This window comes from Phyllobates terribilis, unplaced genomic scaffold, assembly GCF_046119375.1.
Source record: "Phyllobates terribilis strain yellow unplaced genomic scaffold, ASM4611937v1 Scaffold_5__5_contigs__length_657084704, whole genome shotgun sequence".
In the NCBI taxonomy this organism is placed as follows: domain Eukaryota; kingdom Metazoa; phylum Chordata; class Amphibia; order Anura; family Dendrobatidae; genus Phyllobates; species Phyllobates terribilis.
Window position 1 is genome coordinate 88232443 of NW_027362765.1, and position 25972 is coordinate 88258414.

Consider the following 25972-nt stretch of genomic DNA (forward strand, 5'->3'; position numbering starts at 1 on the left):
CACATGTTGACGTTCTTTCATCGCTGGAGCTTTGTAGACGAGCGCTGACCAGCTGGATCTAGATGAAGTCACTTGTGCTGGTTTCACAGAGTATTTCCTTATCAGCTTTTTCATCTCTCAGATTGGAGGAACAACTTGTCTTAAATGGTGAAAACACAAAAACTTGACTCTTAAGTAGAAGCCTCCGGTCTTTGTGGTCAGTAAATATACAGACAGCACCACTTGGCTAGGGGTAATGCAGGATAGAAATCACCACTGGCTTACCTATACTAGTGATACCCATTACATATCCATTATATAAAAAAATCCTCCACAGCTGCTCCTAGTGCTCCATGGAGAGATCAGAAGAAAACTCTTCTGAGGCAGAGGCTACAAACTGCTTGATGTTTACATCCTATGTGCCAAAAGGTATGGATGGAAGGAACCATGAAACCTACACATCCATTTATTACATGGTCACTCCCCTGATTTCTTCTTTGTAGTGACTGTTACTAAAGTGGTATATGGGCAGCCAGAACTATGGCGGAGGCTGCTGATCATTGGAGGTTACAAGAGGTAGATATGTGGATCAGCTGATTTTTGGAGCCTTCAGGAGTTCGACATGCCACGATGAGCTGAATGTTTGGGGTTCCAGGAGCTGGACTTGTGATCATCTGTTCAGTGAGGATTACAAGAGCTGGATGGGGAATGATCAGCTGATCATTGGGAGTTTCAGAATTTGCACTTGTGATGATGAACTGATCGTTGGGGTATCCAGGAGTCAGAGAGGTGATGATCAGCTGATAACTGTTGTTTTCAGGACCTGGACCTGTGATGATCAACTGATCTTTGGCGGTTTCAGGAGCTGGTGATGATCAGCTGATTGCTGGGGTTTTCGGGACCTGGACCTGTGATGAACAACTGATATTTGGGGGCTTCAGGAGCTGGACCTTTATTCATCTGATCAGTGGTGATTATAGGAACTGGACAAGAGATGATCAGCTAACCTCTAGGATTCCAGTAACTGGATGGAAAAAGAATAGCTAATTGGTGGAGGTGCCAAGAGCAGGAGCAATGATGATCAGCTGATTGTGGAATGGTAATAATCAGGTGATTACTGAGGTTCCAGGAGCTGGAGTAGTGATGATCAGCCGATTACTGGGTTTCCAGGAGCTGTAGCGGTGATGATCAGTTGATTGCTGGGGTTCCAGTAGCTGTAGCAGTGATGATCAGCAGATTGCTGGGGTTTCAGAAGCTGAAGTGACGCGCCCCCTGGGCCGTGGGGTACTTGGTAGCCGGGCCGGTCGTTGCTGGTGATGTCACGGTGGCAGTGACCTGGTCTGTGACCCAGGGTGGTCAATTAAAGGAAAAGTAAAAGGGGAATAAAGTTTTTAGAGATAATGTTCGTGACGCCACCTGTGGTATGCGGCTATATGGGGCCGCCGCTGCGGTGCAGAACCTCTGGAGCTGATGGTGACGCAGCAGAGTTGGTTCAGCTCTCCACAGGCAGAGCTAAGCTCCAGGGCAGTATATGAAGAATTGTGAAGGTAGATGTCGTTGGTGCGGTGTAATGCAGGTGATGGCGCAGATAATGACCAGTCAACAGATTAATAAATTCCTCTATATTTACTTGCGGTTTGTCAGAGCAGACCGGGACATGGGTACTAGCTGGTAGTAGAGGTCTGGGCGGCCTGGAAGCAAGTTGGGGATCCACCTCGCCAGGTAGAGTTGTAGGCCTTCCCTCTGCGCTATTCTCTTTGGCTCTGCTGCTTGAAGCTATGCTGCGGCCCTCGTTACTGAGTAAAACGCCTATTCCTCACCCGTATGGCAGGCAGCTCGGGCCTTCCTCCATTGTCACTCCCACGTGGCGGTGCTGGGCCCTATAATGCTGCTGAGCCGTCAGGCGTCTGGTGGGGCCAGGAGACCTGCAGTCTCCTGCCCTCCAGATTTAGCTGCTGGGCCTTCAGTGCCCCACAACCACGGACTCTTGTCCGGTTCCTTTGCGCTTCTCTCTGGGGTGAGCTTGTCCACAGCACCCTTCCCCAGGTATTTCCTCGTCGCCGCCTGACTCCAACTCCTTTCACTAACTCTTTCTAACCCTGCCTCCTGATTCCAGTTTGAAGGGGAGGAGCTCCACTTTCGGGTCTGGAGCCAGGAAAGTGTTGGATGCTGGTATACCTGATTAGGGGACCCCTCCTTGCTTCTAGGCATGGCATCACCCCCTGTGAGGGAGGCAATGCCACTGTGGCAAGATGATGGGGTGCCACAGAAGCGATGATGATCAACTGATTGCTTGGGTTCCAGTAGCTGGAGTAGTGATGATCAGCTTATTACTGGGGTCCCAGGAATTGGAGCGGTGATGATCAGCTTAATTCTGGGGTTCCAGGAGCTGGAGTGGTGATGATCAGCTGATTGCTGGGTGGGTGTTGGAAAGGGGGGCAGAAGCTGGAGTGGTGATGATCAGCTGAATTCTGGGATTCCAGCAGCTGTAACTGTGATAATCAGCTGATTACCGGGGTTCCAGAAGCTGTAACTGTGATAATCAGCTGATTGCTGGGGTTCCAGAAGCCAGAGCAGTGATGATCAGCTGATTGCTGGGATTCCAGGAGCTGGAACAGTGATGATCAGCTGAATGCTGGGATTCCAGGATCTGTAGCAGTGATGATCAGCTGATCACTGGGAGATCCAGGAGCTGGAGCAATAATAATCATCTGAATGCTCAGATTCCAGGAACATTATCTCTGCAGAGTCCCTTTTTGAGCATGGGTGTGCATCCTTGACCGCCATTCGATTAATTGTTTATGGCATTGTCAGAGAAGGTCGAGTACAGCGCTCCAATTTTTTTCAGCAGTCCCATAGGCGATGAGTGGAGCGGAGGCTGAACATGCACACTTTTGCTCCATTCAAAATGGGCGTTCTGGAGATCAATGGGGGTCCCTGAGGTCAGACCCCCAGCAATCAATAGAAATAGGGGATGTCTCACTATTTTGGGAATAATCAATATGTCATAACGTGGCATCACTGGCGGTTTCTCTACAGCTCTGTGGCACCAGGGAGAGGCCTATTTCATGTCCATCAGCACAGTATGACAGCCCCCTGACTTTCCCATTGATAGGATATAAGGAATGTGTTTTCCTTACAGCTGTTATATTAAAGAACTGCTGATACATCCGTTCCTTCGCATATAAGTAAAAGGTGGCCAAAAGGTGAACTTTGTATTCGGCTCGTCCTTATTTTTCACAAGTCATTACAGTGTGCATCCTGTAGGGGTCACTGTTATAGCTTTTCTTTACAAACGTCATATAAACTGTCCAGCAGCTTGTATAGCCGGTGGCAAGCAACATCATTGCACCGACCTGCAATCAAATCACAGAAGCATCTACAGAATTCTCATAATCATGTGCATATCCTTCTTCATTTTTTTCCATAAATCAATAGTACACATGATAATAAGTATCTTTGTAATAGATCTTATCAGAGAAATCTGCTTCTTTCTCCTCCTGGACTGATTCTTCATGCTCAATATTCTCCATTCACAGGTAAAATGTGTCGTCAGTAAATATAGACTTTCTCAATACTGATAGGAGATGACAGTTGTTGCTTATGACATTCTATGGAGAACTGTAACTGTTATTTCAAGGGAACTTACAGCAGTCTGTATCGGCCTCTAGCTCCTCCCTCCTCCATAGAATTTTAAAGGCACCAACTGTCATCTCCTATCTCAGTAATGGGAAATTGTGTCTTAACTGAATACAGATTTTACCCATAAATTGAGATCCAAGGAGTAACATTTCTCCTTGCGGAGAGTGACATATCAAGCCTGACATGCCAAGGTGAGGAGACTTAAGCCATGCAATGCTCCTCTGGGAAATATGCAAATAGAGCTCTAGTGCCATCTATAGGAATTAGCAATCCTAAAAATCCTTGGATCCCGGTCAGACGCCTCTCACCCAGCCAAACCAGGTCTCACACTTTGCACAGATGAGGGGCAGTACCCCGAAACACAGTGTCTGCAAATTGAGATTTTGGTTTTGGGTATTATCCTAAGTCATGTGACAAGGCTCGTTAGAGGGTCGATATTGACTTTTAGGATCGCTACTTCCTATAGGTGGCGCTTGAGTTCTAGTCCTCTTTCTTTCTGAAGAGACAATTGAATTAAGAAAGAAAGATCAGTCCAGGAGGAGAAAGAAGCAGATTTCGCAGATAAGATATATTACAAAGTTTCTTATTTTTCATGTGTTCTGATTTATGAACTAAAAAAGTCTGTAAAATGAATCCCGTACGTCAATGACCTTAGACCGGGGTAAGGTGCTACTTGCATCAGACTCACTTTCTTCATGTTTTTATTGAACCTTTTTTTTAATCTATTTATTTTGTTCTTTAATTCATTGATTTCTCACAATTACGAAGCAGTAATATATGGCCGTATAAATCGGACCGCAATGCACGGACTGTTCGGCGGCTCTCCCGACCCAACAGCTTTATATATTTCTGTGCAGCAGTCAAGCTTGGGTTAGGAGAGTCTGATCCGAATTATATGGCCATTTAGCTGCGCCCTTAAGTGGCTGGTCATACATCCCTTGTTATTTGGCATGCTCGGTTATGTGATATTTACGGTATTTTTTAAATACATTGCAGTCCTCCATTATTTTCCATCCGGACCAGTATGAACCTTGTCTTACGCTTCCATGTAAACACTGTCATCTTGTCCGGGCGGTTATGTAATTAGAGGGAAACCTCAGAACTATCTTGATTAAAGGCAAAGGAGCAAGACACTTGCGTAAGGCGTCTGTCACCATCACAGTGTTTTTAGAGAAATCCTGGATGTAAAATTTAGTCTCAGGATTTCCTGTTTTGCCGGGACATCAATAAACACTCTCCATAAATATTTGGGATAGAGCTGCGCTGCAGAGAATGTCGGCAATGCGTCTGCACATGGGGATTGCATGTTACGTCCAGGCTCATGGCAGATGCTAACGCCGCCACATTTCAGCTTTTTCTTTGCGTTCCTCTATCATTTTCCCCAATATTGGAAAAATCATGGACAAAGAGGCAGTTTCCCCATTTACAGATGATCAGGTCTGAACCAAGAATTTAGTCTCCCAAAAAAATGCACAAGGAGATACGATCTATCGCTATCGGATGCCCTCTCCAAAAGCAAATAGAGACGAAAATAAAGAGCATTTTTTATTCTGCGCCAAATTTATGAAACACCTGCACCATTTTATTTTATGAATTTGGAGCCAAAAACATTAGCGAAAAAAAGAAAAGAAAAGTGACAAATGATGGGTAGCGCCCATAATGTCATAATTAGCGATGAGCGAGTATGTTTTGTTAACCCTTTCGATGAGTATGCTCGGGCGAGCACCGAGTATTTACAGCGTGCTCGGTGTTATGGTTGAATCTCTCCCGCGTGCATAATTTGCGACTGTTTGACAGCTTTAATACATGTGAGGAATGTGTAAGAAATAGACATTCCTCTCATGTAATAAAACTGTCGAACAGTTGCAAATCATGCACACGGGAGCGATTTAACCTTATCACCGAGCAGCTGTAAATACTCGGAGCTCGGCCCGAGCATACTCGGCGAAAGGGTTAACAAAACATACTCACTCATCACTAGTCATAATAATTTTAGACACTTTTTTTGGAGCTCATCTGTCAAGGGGTATAGATCAGAGAAAAGAGCGTGGCTCCGGGGAAAGGACTTGGGTTGAAACGTAAAATTGTGCACTAAGATTTGGGTGCAAACAAGTGGTGCAAAGAAACCCAATCAATAAGTGTTAGGACTCGTGGAGACGTCCTTTTTTCTTGTCCTGGTTTTCAAGGATAGAATTCATACCTAGCATAGTCTATGGTGCTGTTCACATGTCCAGATTTTTTTGTGGACCGAGTTGTCCACACAAAATTGCGTAAGCAAGTCCGATATCAATTCGAATGTGCAAATCTATGATAAAATCGGACGACACTCGGATGCCATGTGTGTACTCTCTGTTTTTCACTACCAGCTAGGAGAAGGAAGAGAATCGTCTGAACGTCTGAATGAGCCCTTATAGATGGAGAAGTAAGCATATATAGATGCACCAGTGTGATACATTTGGTGCATTTTCAGATGTTCTGATCTAAGTCGAAACTGTCGACAGGACCAGACCGTGTTCACATTTCCAGTTGTCATCCGTCTGTAATGGAACCAGTATTAAAAAATAACAACTGGAATGGTTACAAAATAAAAATGGATGCACCCTTTAGTTTTTTGTTTGTAGCGGATCCGTTTTTACTAGAAGTGTCTATTAGCAGCTCTAGTATTCTCAAAAATATGGATCTGTTAATGGATGACTTAAGAGAAAACCATGGATCTGGTTTCTATCTGCTTTTCTTGCCTGGGCAAAAAAGTTGTGCAGACTCCAATTTTTTTTTTTGACCGAGCAAAAAAATTGATTACGACGGGAAAGGACCCAAATGGAAGACCTATTAGGAGATTTCTGCCCCCATTCCAATAAATGGATCCCAAAGCGGATCTAAAAAGGGATAAAAGCTACTGGACTTGTGAGCAGAGCCTGAGTAATTCATTCATTGTTAGGTCCAATTTGAATGAATTCTTTGCCATTTTCACCTCTCTTCATTCAGTCTCATTACGCCTGGTATTCCGGTGCATTCATTTCTATGAGCTTTGTATATGTAATTTCTAATCTCATTAGGTGCACCTGCTAATATACGGCCGGCAGCTTGTAGATGGGACCCAGGCTGATCGTGTGTCATGAGTGCAAATGGACAAAATGTTTATATGTAGAATAATGATTATAAGAAAACGTGTTTAAACTCGCCCAGACTGGAAATGGACAGAGAAGACGGCTCCGACGTGATATACAAGCGACATTTTTCCTTGTACCAGACCAGGACCATCATACATAACATTGCGGGCATATGGTAACCTGCAATCTCCGCTCTACATTAAAACATGTGTTTACATTTGCATTCATGATGATGACAACCAGTTCTGGCCGCTCTTCCCGAATCTGCACTCACGACCTTAAAAAAAAAAAAACAGTCTGTCTGCACCCACCCCTGGCATTGCCCTCACAGAAGACCAAGAAGCTGAGACATGAGGAGTTTCTTTACACCCTAAACGGTTAAAAGAAGTGACATGTGCATCCTCCAGGCATTTTTCTGCTAGGAAAACACTGAATACTTACAATAAAAGTCAATGAAAAGGCATTTAGGAGTTTTTTTTTACACGACAAAAAAATTGCTAGTGTTTTCTTCTTTCTTTTACGGAGAAAAAAAAAGTCGGAAAATTCCGCAAAAAAACGCTGGAAAAAAAACGCTCAGGAAACGACCAAAATATGTTTAAAATTGTTTTTAAACACCAGAGAAAACGCATTGTGAACACACCCTTAAAATGGTTGTCCCCCCTTGGGGTGCAAGTCTGCAGTCATGAGGATTCAGACTTGTGAATCCTCATATCACGCAGACTGTGATGATTCTCCTGTGCCGGCACCAGGAGCAATGGGCATATGACCGCAAGTATACTTCCGGCCACATTCCGACTAGACATGTCGTGCATCGCTCGATACACTTGCATTGAGCAAGGCTGTGCATGTCTAGTCAGCATGTAACCACATGTATGCAAATTGTATACTTGTGGTCAAGTGCCCTGGCGCCAGTACTGGAGAATCCTGAAAGCGTGTACTGTGAGGACTCAGAAGTCTGCAGTCACATAGAGTGATTGCAGACTTGCACCCTACGGCTGGACAACCCCTTTAAGGATGAGCCGAACAATCATGTGTACGAGAGAATTGGGAGAAAAAGCTGACGACTGCTGCTTACATTCTCATTGCATTTTGTGTATCAGAGATGACATTTCCAGATAAATATCATGTTGAGGGTAGGTAAATGACCCTAGGCATTGGGACAAGTAGGAACACGCATTTTGCAATTATTGGAAGTTTTTGCTAATCTTTACTCTCAGAGAAGTTGCAGGAATGAGCCATGACGGTGGTGTCCTCATCACGTTCACCTCTCTGAACTCTTCCCAGTCCAGACGGCATCACCTTCTAGGATATTGCACGTTTTAGATCTTAGACATTCGATAGCTGTTGGCTGAACCATCATTGATGAGTGATTTCCATGAGATTCCTGGCCATAGATATTAGAAAACAAATGGCAAATCCCATAAATTTCACATGTCTATGGGCTTAGAACAATGGAGTCCCTAATGAAATATGCTTGACAAATACATATAATACAAAGGGAGTCCTCATTTCTTGACCTGGGTGGAGAGTGTTTACAAAGAAGAGAGCCTGTACTGTCCAGAGTTACACGGACTATCTATAGTATTTGGGCTCTGTAATGCTTCACCTCCCCCTCTAGTGGCGCTGTAGTGAAGTTAAACAGTTGCTTTTCCTACAGATCTCATCTGAGGATCCCAACAGAGATACACATTGTAATATGATTACAGTGAAAGGACTCTTCTTGGCTCTTCTGGTTGGCTTTACTCATTATTATTAAATTTTTGTTTAGCTCATCCCTTTATGTGGGCAATTTATTGATCAACTCTCCTTAAAGTAGACCTATCACATCATTTTTTTTTTTATTTAAACCGAGCAGCTCTTCTAATTGCTGCTGCTCCACTGATTCTGGAACAGTTTTTCTTATTCTTCTGAGCCCAACCGTTCCAAAGTTATGCCCTTCGGAAATAATTATGCAAATTTTCCCTTCAACAACTGGGCGGATGCAACAGAAGTGCTCTGTGGTCGTTTGCTTTTTCTCCTCTGACATCGGCCAATCAAAACACAGCAACTCCCAGGGAGAAATTCTGGGGTACACGCCCAGATTATTAAAGGGAAAATGTGCAACATTATTTCAGGAGGGCATAACTTTGGAACGGAGGGGCACAGAAAAAAAATAAAAACGTTTCCATAATCAGTGGAGCAGCGGCAATTAGAGGGGATACACAGTTTAAATTAACTTTCCTGTGAAAGGTCCACTTTAATGGCATATTCTTAAGTAAAATGATGAAGAATATGATATAATCTTTCTACTTTTGGGTTTAGTTGGTTAAAATATCATCTCTCTCCATTATCTAACCTGCTGTCATCCGTTTTAACCCATCTGCTCCGTGTGACAAGTGGTTATTTACACAAGGATGCCTCAGCTTCTCCATAGTCATCCTAGGTCATGTCCAAACAAATCCATTTCCTCTTCGTCTTTATTTTTCCGCTCTTATTTATAAGGTTCCTTGGCCGTTTCTCCCTGGCTTTCCTGAGGATGCTTCAGTTTTTATTTCCCTGTTATTATAAAACCTCAGTGAGTTGTCCATCTGCTTTCTGTTTTCTCCAGATCTTCCTGCACCGAGCGCTCTGTAGACGTCACAAACTTCCGATATCTGTCGGAAGCTCGAGGTTACGAACTTTACTTCTGTAAAGATAATTCTGTGCATTCATCTTTTCGGTAATGGACTAAGACCCTGAAAGAGGTGAAGTCAGGCCAGTCATCCATGTCAGAAAGACTAAATTTCAGTCTCCAAGTTTCTATAATGTTTTTGTTAAAAAACACACAAGATTTACTGGGATATGTATTGGAACTAAAAAAATTCTTTAGAAACCTAATATTTATATCTATTTTCCTTATTGCTGTCTTCCATACAGCAGTATCAAAGCTTTGTATTCACCTGTGCCCAGTGAAGGTCAGTTTTATGGTGGCCATACGCATTCGATGAATGTTGACTACGTGGCAGGACCGGTTAACTATCTAATGTGTTTAGGATCCTTCTGACTCTGCCCCAATGACAGATGTCAAGAGATATTGGACAGCTTGATTTTCACATGTCCATTCCTTTGCTCTCAAGGAAGAAAAATCACATTCAGAGATGTTTGCCACCAGATCACGGCTCATTTAGAAGAGCTGATCATTGGATTGGGTTATGTAAACATGCTGGCTGGAAATCACCCAAACAAACAAGCAAAATGCTTATTCATTCAGTGATTGGATCATTCATGCTGGCAACTTTCTCAGCAGCACATCCTTCTTTGCAAGTTCTTTTTCTGCAGCAAATTGGTTTTTTTTGTAAGTAGGAGAAATGCTGCCAATAACAATGATATTGTATGTGCACAGAAGCCTAAAGGGGTACTCCTACAAATGAAGAGACAGGGCACATGTGCAACTGGCTACTTAATCCTGGCCATGGTTGTGCAGTCAGGAAGTACTGTACGTAAATGGGGGACATAGGTCCCTTGTTCTGGCGATCACGGGGAGGTGTCAGCATGGGGAACTAAATCTAGAATTGATCCTTTAACTGGGGGAAGTAGATAATGATATTTCTGAGACAAATCATATCTCCTGCATGTGAAAATACAGCAACTCCGAGAGTTAATCCACATAAGATATCTCTATCCGGATTGGGTGCCACAATCTGGATTCTCCAAAAGCCACGACCTCCTCCGATGGGTGAATATTCACAAGACTTTTGTTACTTGCAAACTTGTGTACTAATTCATCCCCATGCATGGCAGCAATTGTCAGTAGTAATGTGGCATACTACCCAAAGAGCTTGATAGGCAGCACATGAATGTAGGCGACTGCTGTGATCGAGACTACACTGTGTTATGCACACGCCCGGACTGACTGGCGTGTGCGGGTGTTGTGGTTCCACTGGACCATGAACCGGAGAGTGCCTGGAGGGGCGTGACTAAGTATCTGGCCGATCCGACCAAGATGGCACGACGGCATACGACGCCAGTGCACCAGGGAGAAACCGGGCAGAGGGACCAGGTGCTACTCCAGGTCAAACTCCGGACACGGGGGTTGACCCACACAGGGATTACTGGAACAGGCTGGTTAGGCTGGCGCACAGACTGGAGGGTATAGGCAGGCACGACTGGTATGCAGGCAGGCGGGTAAAGGCAAGCGCAGCTAGAGTGCAGACAGGGAGGCACTAGCAGGTAGGAACACAGGCGGGATAGGACCCAGTACACACTGGGACTCAGGAACAATACAGGCAGAGGGGTACAGGCAAGCACAGCTAGAGTGCAGACAGGGAGGCACTAGCAGGTAGGAACACAGGCGGGATAGGACCCAGTACACACTGGGACTCAGGAACAGGCAGGTTAGGCTGGCACAGACTGGTGGATGTAAGCAAACACGGCAGGTATGCAGATGGGTGGATACAGGCGAGTATGCAGGCAGGGAGGTACTGGCCGAAAGGACGGGCTGGAGCACAGAAAGGTTAAGACCCAGTACAGACTGGGTCACAGAACCGCAGATGCGGTAGACAACCACAGCAGAGAGGGAACGCCCGAAGCGGTGGGCAAGAACAGAGCAGGACGGGGCTGCAGGAGCAGCAAGCACAAGCAGGGCAGGACAGGACTGCCGGAGCAGCGGGCAGAAGCAGGGCAGGACAGGACTGCCAGAGCAGCGGGCAGAAGCAGGGCAGGACAGGACTGCCGGAGCAGCGGGCAGAAGCAGGGCAGGACAGGACTGCCGGAGCAGCGGGCAGAAGCAGGGCAGGACAGGACTGCCGGAGCAGCGGGCAGAAGCAGGGCAGGACAGGACTGCCGGAGCAGTGAGCAAAAGGGTCAGAGCGGAGCAAGGCTGCCGGAGCAGTGAGCAAAAGGGTCAGAGCGGAGCAAGGCTGCGGAGCAGTGAGCAAGGAGTCAGAGCAGGCTAGAACCGCCGGAGCGGTAAGCAAAGGAGTCAGAGCAGACTAGAACCGCCGGAGCGGTGAGCAAAGGAGTCAGAGCAGGCTAGAACCGCCGGAGCGGTGAGCAAAGGAGTCAGAGCAGGCTAGAACCGCCGGAGCGGTGAGCAAAGGAGTCAGAGCAGGCTAGAACCGCCGGAGCGGTGAGCAAAGGAGTCAGAGCAGGCTAGGCTGAGTAGGGGGGACAGGGCTCTGTTCACACGGAACAGACAGGAAGGGAAAGGCAGAGCCAGACACCCACAGGGTACTAGCAGAGAAGTAGCGAGTGGACCACAAACTCACAAACGGGAGTACAGAGACAACAAGCAGGAGTTAGGTACGAGTTCAGACTCTGCAGAAAAAGGAAGGGAACGGACATAGAGGCAAAACAGGTAAAGGATAGGAGAGAGTTCAGACTGGAACTGAGTGTACGGAGGAGACCGACACTGCAGCGGAATACAGGAGCGGGTCTGGGAATACGGCCCCCAGAGAGGCAGGACGAACAGGCAAGGAGCGTGTTCAGACAGGACAGACAAGATACAGGAGCGGGTCTAGGTAATCGGCCCCTAGAAGGCGGGAGGAACAGGCTAGGAGCGTGTTCAGACAGGTCAGACAAGATACAGGAACGGGTCTAGGTAATCGGCCCCTAGAAGGCAGGAGGAACAGGCTAGGAGCGTGTTCAGACAGGCCTGGAAATACAGCCTCCAGGATAGGCAGACAAGAGAACACAGAACGGGACCTGGCACCTTCAGAGTGCAAGCACACACTGAATGAAACACTATGCTCAGGCAGGAATAGATGGGAGCAGCTGAGCTATATACCAGGTGACAGACAGCAATAGGCTGAGGACACACAAGGGGTGTGACCCACAGCAGGTACAAAAAGCAGGAAGTGATCGGGCGCCGCCCTTAAGCAGCAGAAACACACACAAACAGACAGCATGGAGGGAAGCCAGAGAGACATTCTGGACTGGAGATCAAGTGCGCGCTCTTGCACAGTGGGAGATGGACCACCATGCAAGGACGCCGCCAGGTATGTTACAGTACCCCCCCCCTTACGCCCCCTCTTCTTCAGGCCTGCCAGAATCTTCCGCAGGGAATTCGAGGACCAGTCGTTCACTTCAAGGAGATCACTTCCACTGTCCACAGGAAAAACTGATCTCATCTGGTTAGCTAGGATGCTACCTCCTATCCAGCCATCCTCAGCAACAGACGAAACGGGTGGAGTACCAGGAACAGCACACAAGGAAGTCTCTCTCCACATATTTTCAGGTGGCACCCCAGAGGGTACAGGAGACAACTGGAAGTCCTTCACCGGGTTGGAGGGGGACAGAGACTTGGGGGTAATCTCTGCTTCGAGGTACATCTTGTCAAGCTCACAGGAAGAAATAGACGGGTTATCAGGTACATAATGAGGAAAAGTCACTGTCTCTTTGTTATCTGGTGGTACCCCGGAGGATTCAGGAAACAACTGGAGGTCCTCCGCCGGGTCAGAAGAGTGCAGAGGCTCAGAGAAAACATCTGCTTCAGAGTACACTAGGTCGGACTCACTGGACGAAGCAGGCGAGGTATCGGGTACCGAGTATAGGAAAGTCTCCGTCCATTCACCACCAGGTGGCACCCCGAAGGGTTCTGGAGACAACTGGCAGTCCTCCGCCTGGTCAGAAGGGTGTAGAGACTCACGGGTAACCTCTGCTTCAGAGTACACTAGGTTGGACTCACTGGACGAAGCGAGCGAGGTATCAGGTACAGAGTAAAGGAGAGTCTCTGTCCTTTCGCTACCAGGTAGCACCCCGAAGGGTTCTGGAGACAACTGGAGGTCCTCCGCCTGGTCGGAGGGGTGTAGAGACTCGGGGGTAACTACCACTTTGGGGTACCGATTGTCAGGCTCACAGGACGAAGCGGACAAAGTATCGAGTACCGAGTGTAGAGAAGTCTCTCTCCATTTGTCATCGAGTGGTATCCCGGAGGATTCAGGAGGCAACAGGGGGTCCTCCGCCAGGTAGTAGAGGTGCACAGACTCAGAGGTAACCACAGCTTTGGAGCATCCTTGGACATGCACACCGGTTAAAGTGGGTGAAGCATCTGATGCCGGGTGCAGGAAGTTCTCCTGTGTGGAGTCTGGATGGGCAGAAGTCTCTTCGGGCAGGAGAACCGGAGCACTACCCACGCACATTACCCGTTGGGGCTTCTCCGGGATACAGGGAGATGAAGCTTCAGTAGGGACTTCAAGGTTGGGGTCAGGAGGTCTCAGGGAGGACAGACCCTGGCGTGACGGCTTGCCTCTACGTCTAGCACGTCTGGACTGCCTCTTGAGGTTGGGAGATGTATTCCGGAAAGCGTAGTCACCCTGTGAAGATTCTGGGTGGACAGTAGTCTCATTGGGCTGGAGGACTATTGCGCTACCCACACACATTACCCATCGGGGCTGCTCCGGGATATTGGGAGGTGAAGCTTCAGCAGGAGCCTCCGGGTTAGGATCATCGAAGACCATTAGAAAGGCCACCAGGAAGGCCATTAGGTCCAGGAGGATCGGATCCTGTGTTTCATATAGGGGGTTGATCCATTCCAAGGCATCACCCGCCAGGTAAGACATAATGAATGCCACCTTAACCTGATCGGTGGGAAAACATAGAGGGTAGAACTTGAAGTGTAGCATGCATTGCTCCACAAATGCACGACTTTGTCTTGGATCCCCATAGTAACGTGGCGGATCCGCAGGAACGAGAGCAGATAGATCCATCAGGACGGGTGCGTAATTCGCCTGGAACTCAGCTGAGAAAAAAAAAAATAAATTTTATTTATTTATTTTTAATGCATGTATTCGCTGGAAAACTTCTCAGAGAGCGAAGGCCGTGGGGCTCAACGGGAACCATGGCCTGAGCATGCTGTTATGCACACGCCCGGACTGACTGGCGTGTGCGGGTGTTGTGGTTCCACTGGACCATGAACCGGAGAGTGCCTGGAGGGGCGTGACTAAGTATCTGGCCGATCCGACCAAGATGGCACGACGGCATACGACGCCAGTGCACCAGGGAGAAACCGGGCAGAGGGACCAGGTGCTACTCCAGGTCAAACTCCGGACACGGGGGTTGACCCACACAGGGATTACTGGAACAGGCTGGTTAGGCTGGCGCACAGACTGGAGGGTATAGGCAGGCACGACTGGTATGCAGGCAGGCGGGTAAAGGCAAGCGCAGCTAGAGTGCAGACAGGGAGGCACTAGCAGGTAGGAACACAGGCGGGATAGGACCCAGTACACACTGGGACTCAGGAACAATACAGGCAGAGGGGTACAGGCAAGCACAGCTAGAGTGCAGACAGGGAGGCACTAGCAGGTAGGAACACAGGCGGGATAGGACCCAGTACACACTGGGACTCAGGAACAGGCAGGTTAGGCTGGCACAGACTGGTGGATGTAAGCAAACACGGCAGGTATGCAGATGGGTGGATACAGGCGAGTATGCAGGCAGGGAGGTACTGGCCGAAAGGACGGGCTGGAGCACAGAAAGGTTAAGACCCAGTACAGACTGGGTCACAGAACCGCAGATGCGGTAGACAACCACAGCAGAGAGGGAACGCCCGAAGCGGTGGGCAAGAACAGAGCAGGACGGGGCTGCAGGAGCAGCAAGCACAAGCAGGGCAGGACAGGACTGCCGGAGCAGCGGGCAGAAGCAGGGCAGGACAGGACTGCCGGAGCAGCGGGCAGAAGCAGGGCAGGACAGGACTGCCGGAGCAGCGGGCAGAAGCAGGGCAGGACAGGACTGCCGGAGCAGCGGGCAGAAGCAGGGCAGGACAGGACTGCCAGAGCAGCGGGCAGAAGCAGGGCAGGACAGGACTGCCGGAGCAGTGAGAAAAAGGGTCAGAGCGGAGCAAGGCTGCCGGAGCAGTGAGCAAAAGGGTCAGAGCGGAGCAAGGCTGCGGAGCAGTGAGCAAGGAGTCAGAGCAGGCTAGAACCGCCGGAGCGGTAAGCAAAGGAGTCAGAGCAGACTAGAACCGCCGGAGCGGTGAGCAAAGGAGTCAGAGCAGGCTAGAACCGCCGGAGCGGTGAGCAAAGGAGTCAGAGCAGGCTAGAACCGCCGGAGCGGTGAGCAAAGGAGTCAGAGCAGGCTAGGCTGAGTAGGGGGGACAGGGCTCTGTTCACACGGAACAGACAGGAAGGGAAAGGCAGAGCCAGACACCCACAGGGTACTAGCAGAGAAGTAGCGAGTGGACCACAAACTCACAAACGGGAGTACAGAGACAACAAGCAGGAGTTAGGTACGAGTTCAGACTCTGCAGAAAAAGGAAGGGAACGGACATAGAGGCAAAACAGGTGAAGGATAGGAGAGAGTTCAGACTGGAACTGAGTGTACGGAGGAGACCGACACTGCAGCGGAATACAGGAGCGGGTCTGGGAATACGGCCCCCAGAGAGGCAGGACGAACAGGCAAGGAGCGTGTTCAGACAGGACAGACAAGATACAGGAGCGGGTCTAGGTAATCGGCCCCTAGAAGGCGGGAGGAACAGGCTAGGAGCGTGTTCAGACAGGTCAGACAAGATACAGGAACGGGTCTAGGTAATCGGCCCCTAGAAGGCGGGAGGAACAGGCTAGGAGCGTGTTCAGACAGGTCAGACAAGATACAGGAACAGGTCTAGGTAATCGGCCCCTAGAAGGCAGGAGGAACAGGCTAGGAGCGTGTTCAGACAGGCCTGGAAATACAGCCTCCAGGATAGGCAGACAAGAGAACACAGAACGGGACCTGGCACCTTCAGAGTGCAAGCACACACTGAATGAAACACTATGCTCAGGCAGGGATAGATGGGAGCAGCTGAGCTATATGCCAGGTGACAGACAGCAATAGGCTGAGGACGCACAAGGGGTGTGACCCACAGCAGGTACAAAAAGCAGGAAGTGATCGGGCGCCGCCCTTAAGCAGCAGAAACAGACACAAACAGACAGCATGGAGGGAAGCCAGAGAGACATTCTGGACAGGAGATCAAGTGCGCGCTCTTGCACAGTGGGAGATGGACCACCATGCAAGGACGCCGCCAGGTATGTTACACACTGCTAGAAGAGAGCATTCTGCATCTGTCATCTCCTGACAGTGGCCACATGGGTGTTCCAGGACTTTGGGGACCTATCCTTACCCAAATCACTATGAGTTGAGAATACCCCTTTATGTAAACACATATATGTATAAAGTAAGTGCAGAAATATGTCGCGGTCACACCTGCCATTGTATAAAGATATTACGGTGCTGTAAGATATAAACGCCTTACTGTACGGTTCATTACCAATGGAGAACAGACTGTAATTGCTAAAGGTTAGATTAAAATGAGGAAAGTATCAAATAACCTGCAGATAAATAGTCTTATGTACACGCTGGATAACCGAGAAAACCAGTTTCTTGCCGTCTTTTAATTATATGATTAACACTTCTTTCGCCAGGAATTTATAATGCAATGTATAAAGAGAACTGTGGTGAACATAATCAAGCCTGTGCAGCAGAGTCCCGACATGTGCTGCAGAATCCTGACTTGTGCAGCAGAGTCCCTACTTGTGCAACAAAGTCCCTACTTGTGCAACAGAGTACTGACATATGCAGCAGAATCCTGACTTGTGCAGCAGAGTCCCTACTTGTGCAACAAGGTCCCTACTCGTGCAACAAAGTCCCTACTTGTGCAGCAGAGTACTGACATATGCAGCAGAACCCTGACTTGTGCAGCAGAGTCCCTACTTGTGCAACTGTGGCGCCCTGCTGCGCACTAGTGCCACAGATCCTAGAGGGGTGCATGGACGGATTCCTCCACAAGAGGCCCTCACAGCATTCACTCACCTCCACCTTCCACCTCAGACCACCAGAGGGAGCCCGATAGGGATATAAAAAGGGAAGGTGGAGCTAGGCAGTTCAGTCTAGTCTGGAGAACAGTTCCCTCAGGAGACAGAGCTAGTTCCAGTCTGTAGAAGGAAGCCTGTTGAGAGGAGCTCCTGCAGAAGCCATCCTGCAGTGGAGCACAGTCCAGACTCAGAGAGCTCAGGTTAGTGAGCCCAAGGCGTGCTGACGCCATAAAGAGCGGTGAAGAGTAGCGAGGCCTACTGCCAGTGTGAAGCCTAGTGAGGGCCCCGAGCGCGGCCGAAGGCAAGTGGATTAAGCGAGCTACATAGGGGTCAGAGGAGCTTAGCCAGCTCACTCCAAGACCACATACCGGACACCGGGTCCGCGTCTGCAGGGATCTCTAGGACGAGCAGAAACAACCGGAACCCCTGGCGAACTACATGTCCTAGGAATACAAAAAGCTGACTGTAATACCAGGGTCAGGAATCACAGAGGCCCAAGAGACCAGGGAGTGTGATCTCCAACAGAAGGCCCTACCACCAGGTCAGCAGGTGCAAGACAGAGACCAAGTTAGGCCTAGCTCCAGGCGGGTCATAAACTTAACAGGAAAGGGCAAGAAACAGGAGGCCCTATACCCGCTCACTGGGGAGAATCCTGATATCCACCCTTCACCCTACAGTGCTCCGGAATGTGCCTGGACTTCCATCAGTAAAAGGTACTGAAGTGAACTGTGTGTTTGCCTATCCCCTCCTGTCCTGCATCCCTACATCCACGCTGCCCTGAGGCCTAGCTCCACCTGTGGGGAGCTATACCACCCAAACTGCCTTAACACCGGCCTCGGTGGGCTGCCGCAGCGCTGGTGATCCTCACCAGACACCACAGGTGGCGTCACGAACTTTCACATAATTATCCACCCTTTTAAAGAGAGGCCCAGGGTACGGGCCCGGGAGCCGACTACCGCGACATCCCGCAAAACCAAAAACAAGGCCCGGACGCCGAGTCCTCCCCATCTCCTGTGCGCGTCACAACAAAGTCCCTACTTGTGCAGCAGAGGCCTGACTTGTACAGCAGAGTCCCGGCTTCTGCTCAGAGCTAATGAAGTACACCGTCACTATATGTGCACAGGGCCTGAGAGGCGCACAGAGTCCCTACTTGTACACAGAGCCAGTACTGAAAAGAGAGTTCCTACTTGTGCACAGAGTCTGTATAGCACACATTGTCCTTACTTTTATACAGAGTCTGTACAACAAAGAGTTCTTACTTGTGCACAGAGTCTGTACAGCACACAGAGGTCTTACACAGAGTCTGTGTAGCCCACAGAATTCCTACTTGTGCACAGAGGCTCCACAGCACATGGAGTGCTTACTTGTACACAGAGTATATGTGGCACACAGAATCCCTACAGCTCTGTATCATTCCCAACTAGTACACAGAGTCTCTACTTCTCTAAGCCTCTACAGCTCTGTACTGCAAACTATAGGCACTCTACATGCCACTGCCTCGTACCTGTGTTTGCCATGGTAATACAGCATGTGATGAACCATGCCTTTTTGTTTTCACTGTAAAGTCATGGACAGACTTGGCTCAAGCCTCTCTATCTAAAAAAAACCAGAAGAACCCCTTCCTTTACCTTCTATCCCCAGTAGAGAGATCTAAAGTTGCAATGAGGCCCCCTGGGTTCCATCCATGGAAAGGCTGCTGGCCAGAGGAGCAAGTCTGCAGCAAGAATGGTGAAACAAAGCTGGATATCAGGAGGAACAAAATCAGGTTTTTCCCAAAACCAAAGTCAGATATAAGGAGGTCAGTCAAGAGCGGAATCAGACAAGCTGGGGTCAGACTGATTACAGAAAATTAGGTCAGGGTCACTTAACCAAGTCAGAATCAGGGATAGAACATAAAAAAGCACCAGAGATGTACAAAGTACTAAACTATAACTGGCAACTATTTGGGGCTCGTTATAGCCACTGAGGGGGTAGGAATGCCAAGCGGCTTCTAAGACCTCTCTGAAAATCCAGTGCTTGGTCTTGGTGTGGCCACAGTGAAAGAAAGAAATATGTAACATGTATTCTGAGAGCTTAGTGCATAGCTGGTCTTGTTGTCCTGGACTTGTCCACTATTATTCTCTAGGAAGGGTATTGGGTGGTGCGGAAATTCCAATTCCTCTCCGGCTTGGAGCTCAAGTAAAACGAGGTTTGTCAGAAATCCATATGATGCCATCAAGACTGGATTAAATTCTGGGAGATTAGGAAAAAAATTCTCAAAACATTTCTGTGGAAAAGTTTTTCCTGTTTTTTCAGAAAGGGATCAGCACAAATAAATATAAAATCAGGGGTGCAACGATGGAAAAGGGTCTTTTTCAGCTAAAATTCAGATGTACGATCTCCTCCTAGTCCTGGTTCACACCATAACAGTTCACCCCATTCAGGGACAGGAGGGTCTGACATCTTGCAGGTTTTCTATGAAGGATCAGATCACCTGCATGATTTTATTAGTCTTCATCGCAGACTCTGGCGTTGTCCTACTCGAATGGAAAAAATGACAACATCAGAATATATAAAAGCAAAAGAGCAAAAACAAGCCCATCTCTGAAAAACACAGATTTGTGGAAACATCTGGAAAATTTAAGACAAGGAATGAAAACATTCCTTGACTTGTGACAAAAAACACGACCTGAAAACAAGCCTATGGGCTGCACAGAGGTGTTTGTCCAAAGTTCAGAGTTCGGCGCCTCTTGTTTCATGCCTTCCAACATGCTCAGGTAATTAGAGGGATTGTGATGGATTATGGCTACTGGAAGCAGGACAAGCTAAAACTGGCTGAGGACTGTATGGAATGGAGTGCTCCTAGGCTTTTAACATCTAACAGCCCTGTGGTCTTAAAAGACTGTGTTTTGTAATTTTCGACCTCAACATCTGCAATGTAAAATCAAAGAAATATTTACTAATATCATCCTCTTAAAAGTATTTCATTAAGTACAACTATCACTGCACAATTTACATCACAGATATAATACAATACAAAAACAAGTTAATAGGGAACTGTATTTTCAACAAACTTTTTGTATAAATCAATAGTATAAGCAAATATAAGAAACTTTGTGTCTTGCCTAGGTTTCGTGACTCAATCCAGTGACCTCTTGCTGCGTTGTCGGTTTCCCTTTCTGCTGAGCCACAGCTTGTTTGGTCTCTGTCCAACTGCTGATGGTTCTTTTGTCTTTTCTTTGCTTTCTTTGGTTTGTTTCTATTCAGGTGTCTCTCACTTCCCTATTTGGTTCGGTCCTATCATTTCTTGGGAGGAGTTAGTTATACTCACCTTGCACCTGTCTTCTTTGCTGGTTATACTTCAAGGTTGATGGTGTTTGGAGTTCCAGCTCCTTAACTACAAATTATTTTGTGTTAGTAATCTCAGTTGCTTTCCTAGTCTGTTTGTGTGTCTTACTCCCTAGCATACTTTCCCTTCACCTTTGTTTTGGGTCTGGGAGGTTTCCTGGTCTTCTGTTTGTTTATTGGTTCTGCTCATTTTCCTCCGTCTTTCCTGTGTGACTGTGTGAACATGTTCATTGGCCTGTGCCTCATCTTCTAATTTACGTGCATTTCTTTCTGTAGTTATTATTGCTTTGGTGTTGCACATTGTCTAGAGTGAAGGTGTAGTTAAGGACATTCAGGGTCAGTCAAAGTTGAGTGGGGGCACTATTTCATAATCTTAGGGTGCCAACCTCCACAGTCAGGCAGAGACAAATCAGGGTCAGATTAGGGACTTTCTAAGTCTGAATGGGGACTTGTTGAGTGCAGGTGTTGCATCTGTCCTGGTTTGTACGTTACCCGTGTGTAGGCTCAGTCACAACATTATAGCCAGCACATTAGTGTGTGCTGGGGCATCATCATGGATTTCGTGAATGCTTTGGCCTTGCAATTTCAAACTTGTCTTGGAAGTTGCAGACATCAGACGCAGTGGAACCCAAGGTAAAGTTACCTGACTGCTTTGACGGGAATAGAAGTAAGTTCTCAATTTTATCTGCCTCATGCTAATTATACTTTCACCTCCATCCTGTCTCGTCTGTGTGTGAGGCTAAGTGCCCATGATGCAGAAATGCTGTGGAGCGTTTCTGCATCTCCCTGGCAGAAAAAACACATGCAGATTTTACATGCGTTTTTTCTGCCAGGTAGAAGTGTTTGTGAAGCGTTTTGAACATGCGATTTTGCATGCGGGTTGTCAAGCGCTTTTCCAAGCGATTTTAGCTTCACTTGGAAAAGTGCTTGACAACTTGGTCACACTATGTAGTGAAATATGTATCTGAGGGGATTGGATACAAGCTAAGGGTTAACTCAACAACACACACAGGTCACAATCTAAGCACAAGCCATCTTCCCAGTCACACTGACTCCAGTCTCCCCAGGGGGCGTCCTACCACCAGGGCAATAAATCACACCTAGAGGGAGCCTCAAAGAGGAAGAGAATTGATAAGAGAGAGAAGCCATCTCAAATAGTGAACTTCAAACAAAGTTCAAGAGACCTAGTTAGAGGAGACAAGGAACATTTGTACAACATAATATATGCACGGCTAAATTAGTGAGGGTCCAATCATAGACCCAGAATTAGAATGTTTAAATGGAAGGCTGGTGTAGAAATCTGACCCCCCAGTCTGGGTCTATAACTGGATCCTCCAGGCTAAAATCTTTTGTCACAGAGATGGGGCAGCCGAGCACTGCTGTGATCATCATCCCATATTTCCGCCTTCCCCATCTGGCTACAGAAGACCAAGTTTAGGGTTCTGTAAGTTCTCCTGTTTATTTTCATACTGTTTGCATATCTGTATGTCACTTTTTATTTCTATTTTTTTAACATCTTTTTATTATAAGCACTGTACCTTTTCTATTAAAGCTTAAAACTTTAATAAGCCTGAATCTTGTACGCGCTAAAGAACCCATAACCCTACGAGGGTGTGATTTTGTTGATTGTCCGATAGTCTTAGTTTAGGGGACCCATTGGCCCCAAATCCGGTGGGTGGTGACAGCGTGTGTGAAGCGGGGTGCGCAGTCTGAGTTGGGGGTGATTGATGCTCCCTTCCGCATAGGACAGAGGTCGAGTGCTTGATTGAGTGAGAGGAGAGAGATTAACCCTTGCAGGCGTAACCCCAAGTCACGTGCTGAGGAGCGGGTACGTGACAAATTGGTGGCAGCGGTGGGATGCAATTTACTTCTATTAGCGCATTAGTGCAGGGTTTAAGAAATTATTCCCGGTACTAAAGAATTGGTGTCCTTACAAGGAGCCACCAGTTCTACAAGATTCGGCTCAGTGCTTACTTAGACAGACTTGCAAACAGTTTCCCCTTCCCTGTTTTTCTTTTCTATCTTTTATTTGGCAAAGGCTGTTCATTAATATGGCAGCCCGATACAAGAAGTAGAGTAAGGATGCTCTGATCGACCTCTGCGAGCAAAGAGGAATAGAGACCGCCGACAGATCCAAGGAGATGCTGATGCACAACTTGGCGGAGCACGACTTGGCGCAAAATGCTGAAGCAGCCGGACAAAGAGAGAGTCCACCTCCGAGAGGCCCAGAAATGCCAGTCCTTGCATCGGAGATGTCCTCTGAAGGTGCCAGCAACACCAGTTCTGAGGAGCCTGTGGACTTTACGTTACAAATGGCCTTACAACAGCTGGGAACAAGTGATCCCGCTCTGCACCTGCAGCTTGTTCTACAGTACCGAGGGGCTGCAGAACGTCGGGCCGAGAGAGAGGCTGCAGAACGCCGGGCCGAGAGAGAGGCTGCAGAACGCCGAGCCGAGAGAGAGGCGGCTGCTGCAGAACGCCAGGCTGAGAGAGAGTTCAATCTCCGGATGACCCAAGTAGAGCGGGGTAGCAATCTTCAGCTAACCCCCTCCCAGGACATAAATCCAAGGAGGCCACGTTTGGAAAACTTCCCTGTGATGGAGAAGGACACGGACTTGGATACTTTTCTTCGGGGGTTTGACAAAACCTGCAAACAATATCATCTACCCCTTGAGCAATGGGCGCTGTACCTAGCCCCGGGGTTGAGAGGCAAAGCTGCGGAGGTGTTTGCTGACCTCCCATCCGACCTGGATGGGAACTATGAGGCAATCAAAGAGGCTCTGGTCAGGAAATACAACCTAACCCCAGAAGTGTATCGGAGAAAGTTCCAGAACTTACAACGTGGGTCAGCTGACAGCTATGCGGATTTTGTGAGCACATTGAGGAACACCTTCCACCAATGGATCAGGGGACTTTCTGTTAGCAGCTTCGAGGCCTTAACGGATCTTATGGTCAAGGATCAATTTCTCCATATGTGCCCCACGGATGTACGACAATTTGTGTGTGATCGAGAGCCACAATCTGCGGATGAGGCTGCAAAGATTGCGGACCGCTACGTGGCCAACAGGATGCCGGAGGTGCGGAAGCCATCGGGATTCAGCTGGAAGGGAGGTAAGCCAAACGGGGACCCCTCCTCCTCTGTCAGCCGGTCACCAGTGCTGTCCAAACCCACCTCCTATGGGGCCCCGGGGACCAGATATCCTTCAGGTGATTCACGCCAATGCTTCACGTGCAAGAAAGTGGGACATGTTAGTGCAGTCTGCCCGGATAGGGAGAATGCGCCACTACCACCACAAAGCCGTCTGGGCCCCCACCTTCTGTCCTATTTGTGGCTGGCACTGATGTGCGGACTAATGAGAACTGTCAATCTGTCACTGTTGGCGATAAAGTTACCATTGGTCTCAGAGACACTGGAGCACAAGTAACTCTGGTGCGTCCCGAAATGGTAAACCCTGCAGATATCATACCAGGAAAGACTATGTCTATCACCGGGGTTGGAGGGGTCAGCCCTGCCGTGCCCATGGCCCGTGTGTATCTGGACTGGGGAGCAGGGAAGGGAGTAAGGGAAGTGGGAGTATCAGAGGCTATTCCCACCAATGTGCTGTTAGGCACCGACCTGGGAAGGATGGTGTCCCACTATATTCCTCCACTGAACGTAAATGCTAATGAGAAAGTGGAAGCCCGTGTCCCACCTGAGACCCTGTGCCAAGAGGGAAAATGTACCCATGTGCAGGACTGTACGTATGTGGCCGCTGTGACCCGGAGTCAGGCTGCGGCTCAGAGTCAACCCCAGAGACTAGAGGATGAGTCTCAGATAGAGCTGCCAGAACAGGAGGGCCCTCCTCTGGCCCAGGAGCCCCCTCACATGCCAGATCCACCGAGGTCCCTGACCACAGACCCGGAGGACTCTGATTCCGACCAGAGACTGATGTTCACACTAGGCCAGGGCCTGCAGACGGACAGCCAGAGCTTCCAGGAGGCCCTGCTGGCAGATACCAGTCTGGAGAAGCTCCGATGTCTTGCTGACCAACCCCCTTCTGCTTCTGACAAAGAGAGAATCTACTGGGAGAAGGGCAGACTGTATAAAGAGACTTTCCCCATTGATAACACAGAACATTGGGACTGTGAAAAGCGGCTGGTGGTTCCTTATCTGTTTAGGGAACAATTATTGAGAATTGCTCATGAAATTCCTCTGGCCAGACACCTTGGAGTACAAAAAACTAAAGCTCGCCTTGCTCATAACTTTTATTGGCCAAAGATGGGGATGGATGTAGCCAACTACTGTCGATCCTGTGTAGTGTGTCAGAGGGTCTGAAAGTCTGGGACTATACAGAAAGCCCCATTGATACCCCTGCCAGTGATTGATGAGCCGTTCCAGCGAGTGGCTGTGGATATAAAAGGGCCACTTGCAATACCTAGCAGCTCGGGCAAAAAGTACATCCTCACAGTGGTGGACTATGCTACACGATATCCAGAGGCTGTGGCACTGTCCTCCATCCGAGCAGACAAGTTGGCGGATGCTTTACTGACTGTGTTTTCTCGTGTGGGTTTTCCCAGGGAGATGTTTACCGATCAGGGAACCCAATTCATGTCCAACTTGATAGAGAGTCTCTGCGAAAAAATACAGGTGCAGCATGTTGTGGCCAGCGCTTATCATCCCCAAACAAATGGACTCTGCGATTGTTTCAACGGGACATTAAAACAAATGCTGAAAATGCTGGTGGAGACTGAAGGAAGGGACTGGGAGCGTTTCCTTCCTTATCTGTTGTTTGCGTACCGAGAGGTACCCCAGGCCTCCACAGGATTCTCCCCCTTCGAACTGGTTTATGGGAGGAGGGTCAGAGGACCCCTGGACTTGATTAAGGACTGTTGGGAGGGTGATCCCAACACTACAGGAGTCCCAGTGGTTGAATATGTACTGCGACTCCGGGACAGAATGCAAAAACTAAGCAACCTTGCCCATGAGAATGCAACCCAGGCCCAAATCAACCAGAAGGTCTGGTATGACCGTAATGCCAGACTGAGGGCCTATGAAGAGGGGCAAAAGGTTTGGGTGTTGGTCCCTATGTTACAGAACAAACTACAGGCCGCATGGGAGGGACCATACACTGTGCACAAGCGGCTAAATGATGTTAACTATGTGGTGACTCTAGATGAACATGCAAAGCATCG

General features: G+C 48.3%; 1 protein-coding gene and 1 pseudogene across 4 annotated transcripts in view; both read left to right on the top strand.

The window, feature by feature from the left end:
• KCNJ16 (potassium inwardly rectifying channel subfamily J member 16) overlaps positions 1-25972 on the top strand; it is an 82716-nt gene that overhangs the window by 22940 nt on the left and 33804 nt on the right. The window contains exon 1 of one of the 4 annotated variants that reach the window (XM_073682533.1): positions 12576-12685. The exons of 2 other annotated variants lie outside the window; for them this stretch is intronic. The gene's annotated coding sequence lies outside the window, so the exon portion shown is untranslated. Of the gene's footprint in view, positions 1-12575; positions 12686-16566; positions 16688-25972 lie in introns of those variants that run through there. One more of the 4 variants, XM_073682532.1, reaches the window with a different exon arrangement.
• On the top strand, positions 22852-25115 carry LOC141271475 (uncharacterized; annotated as a pseudogene).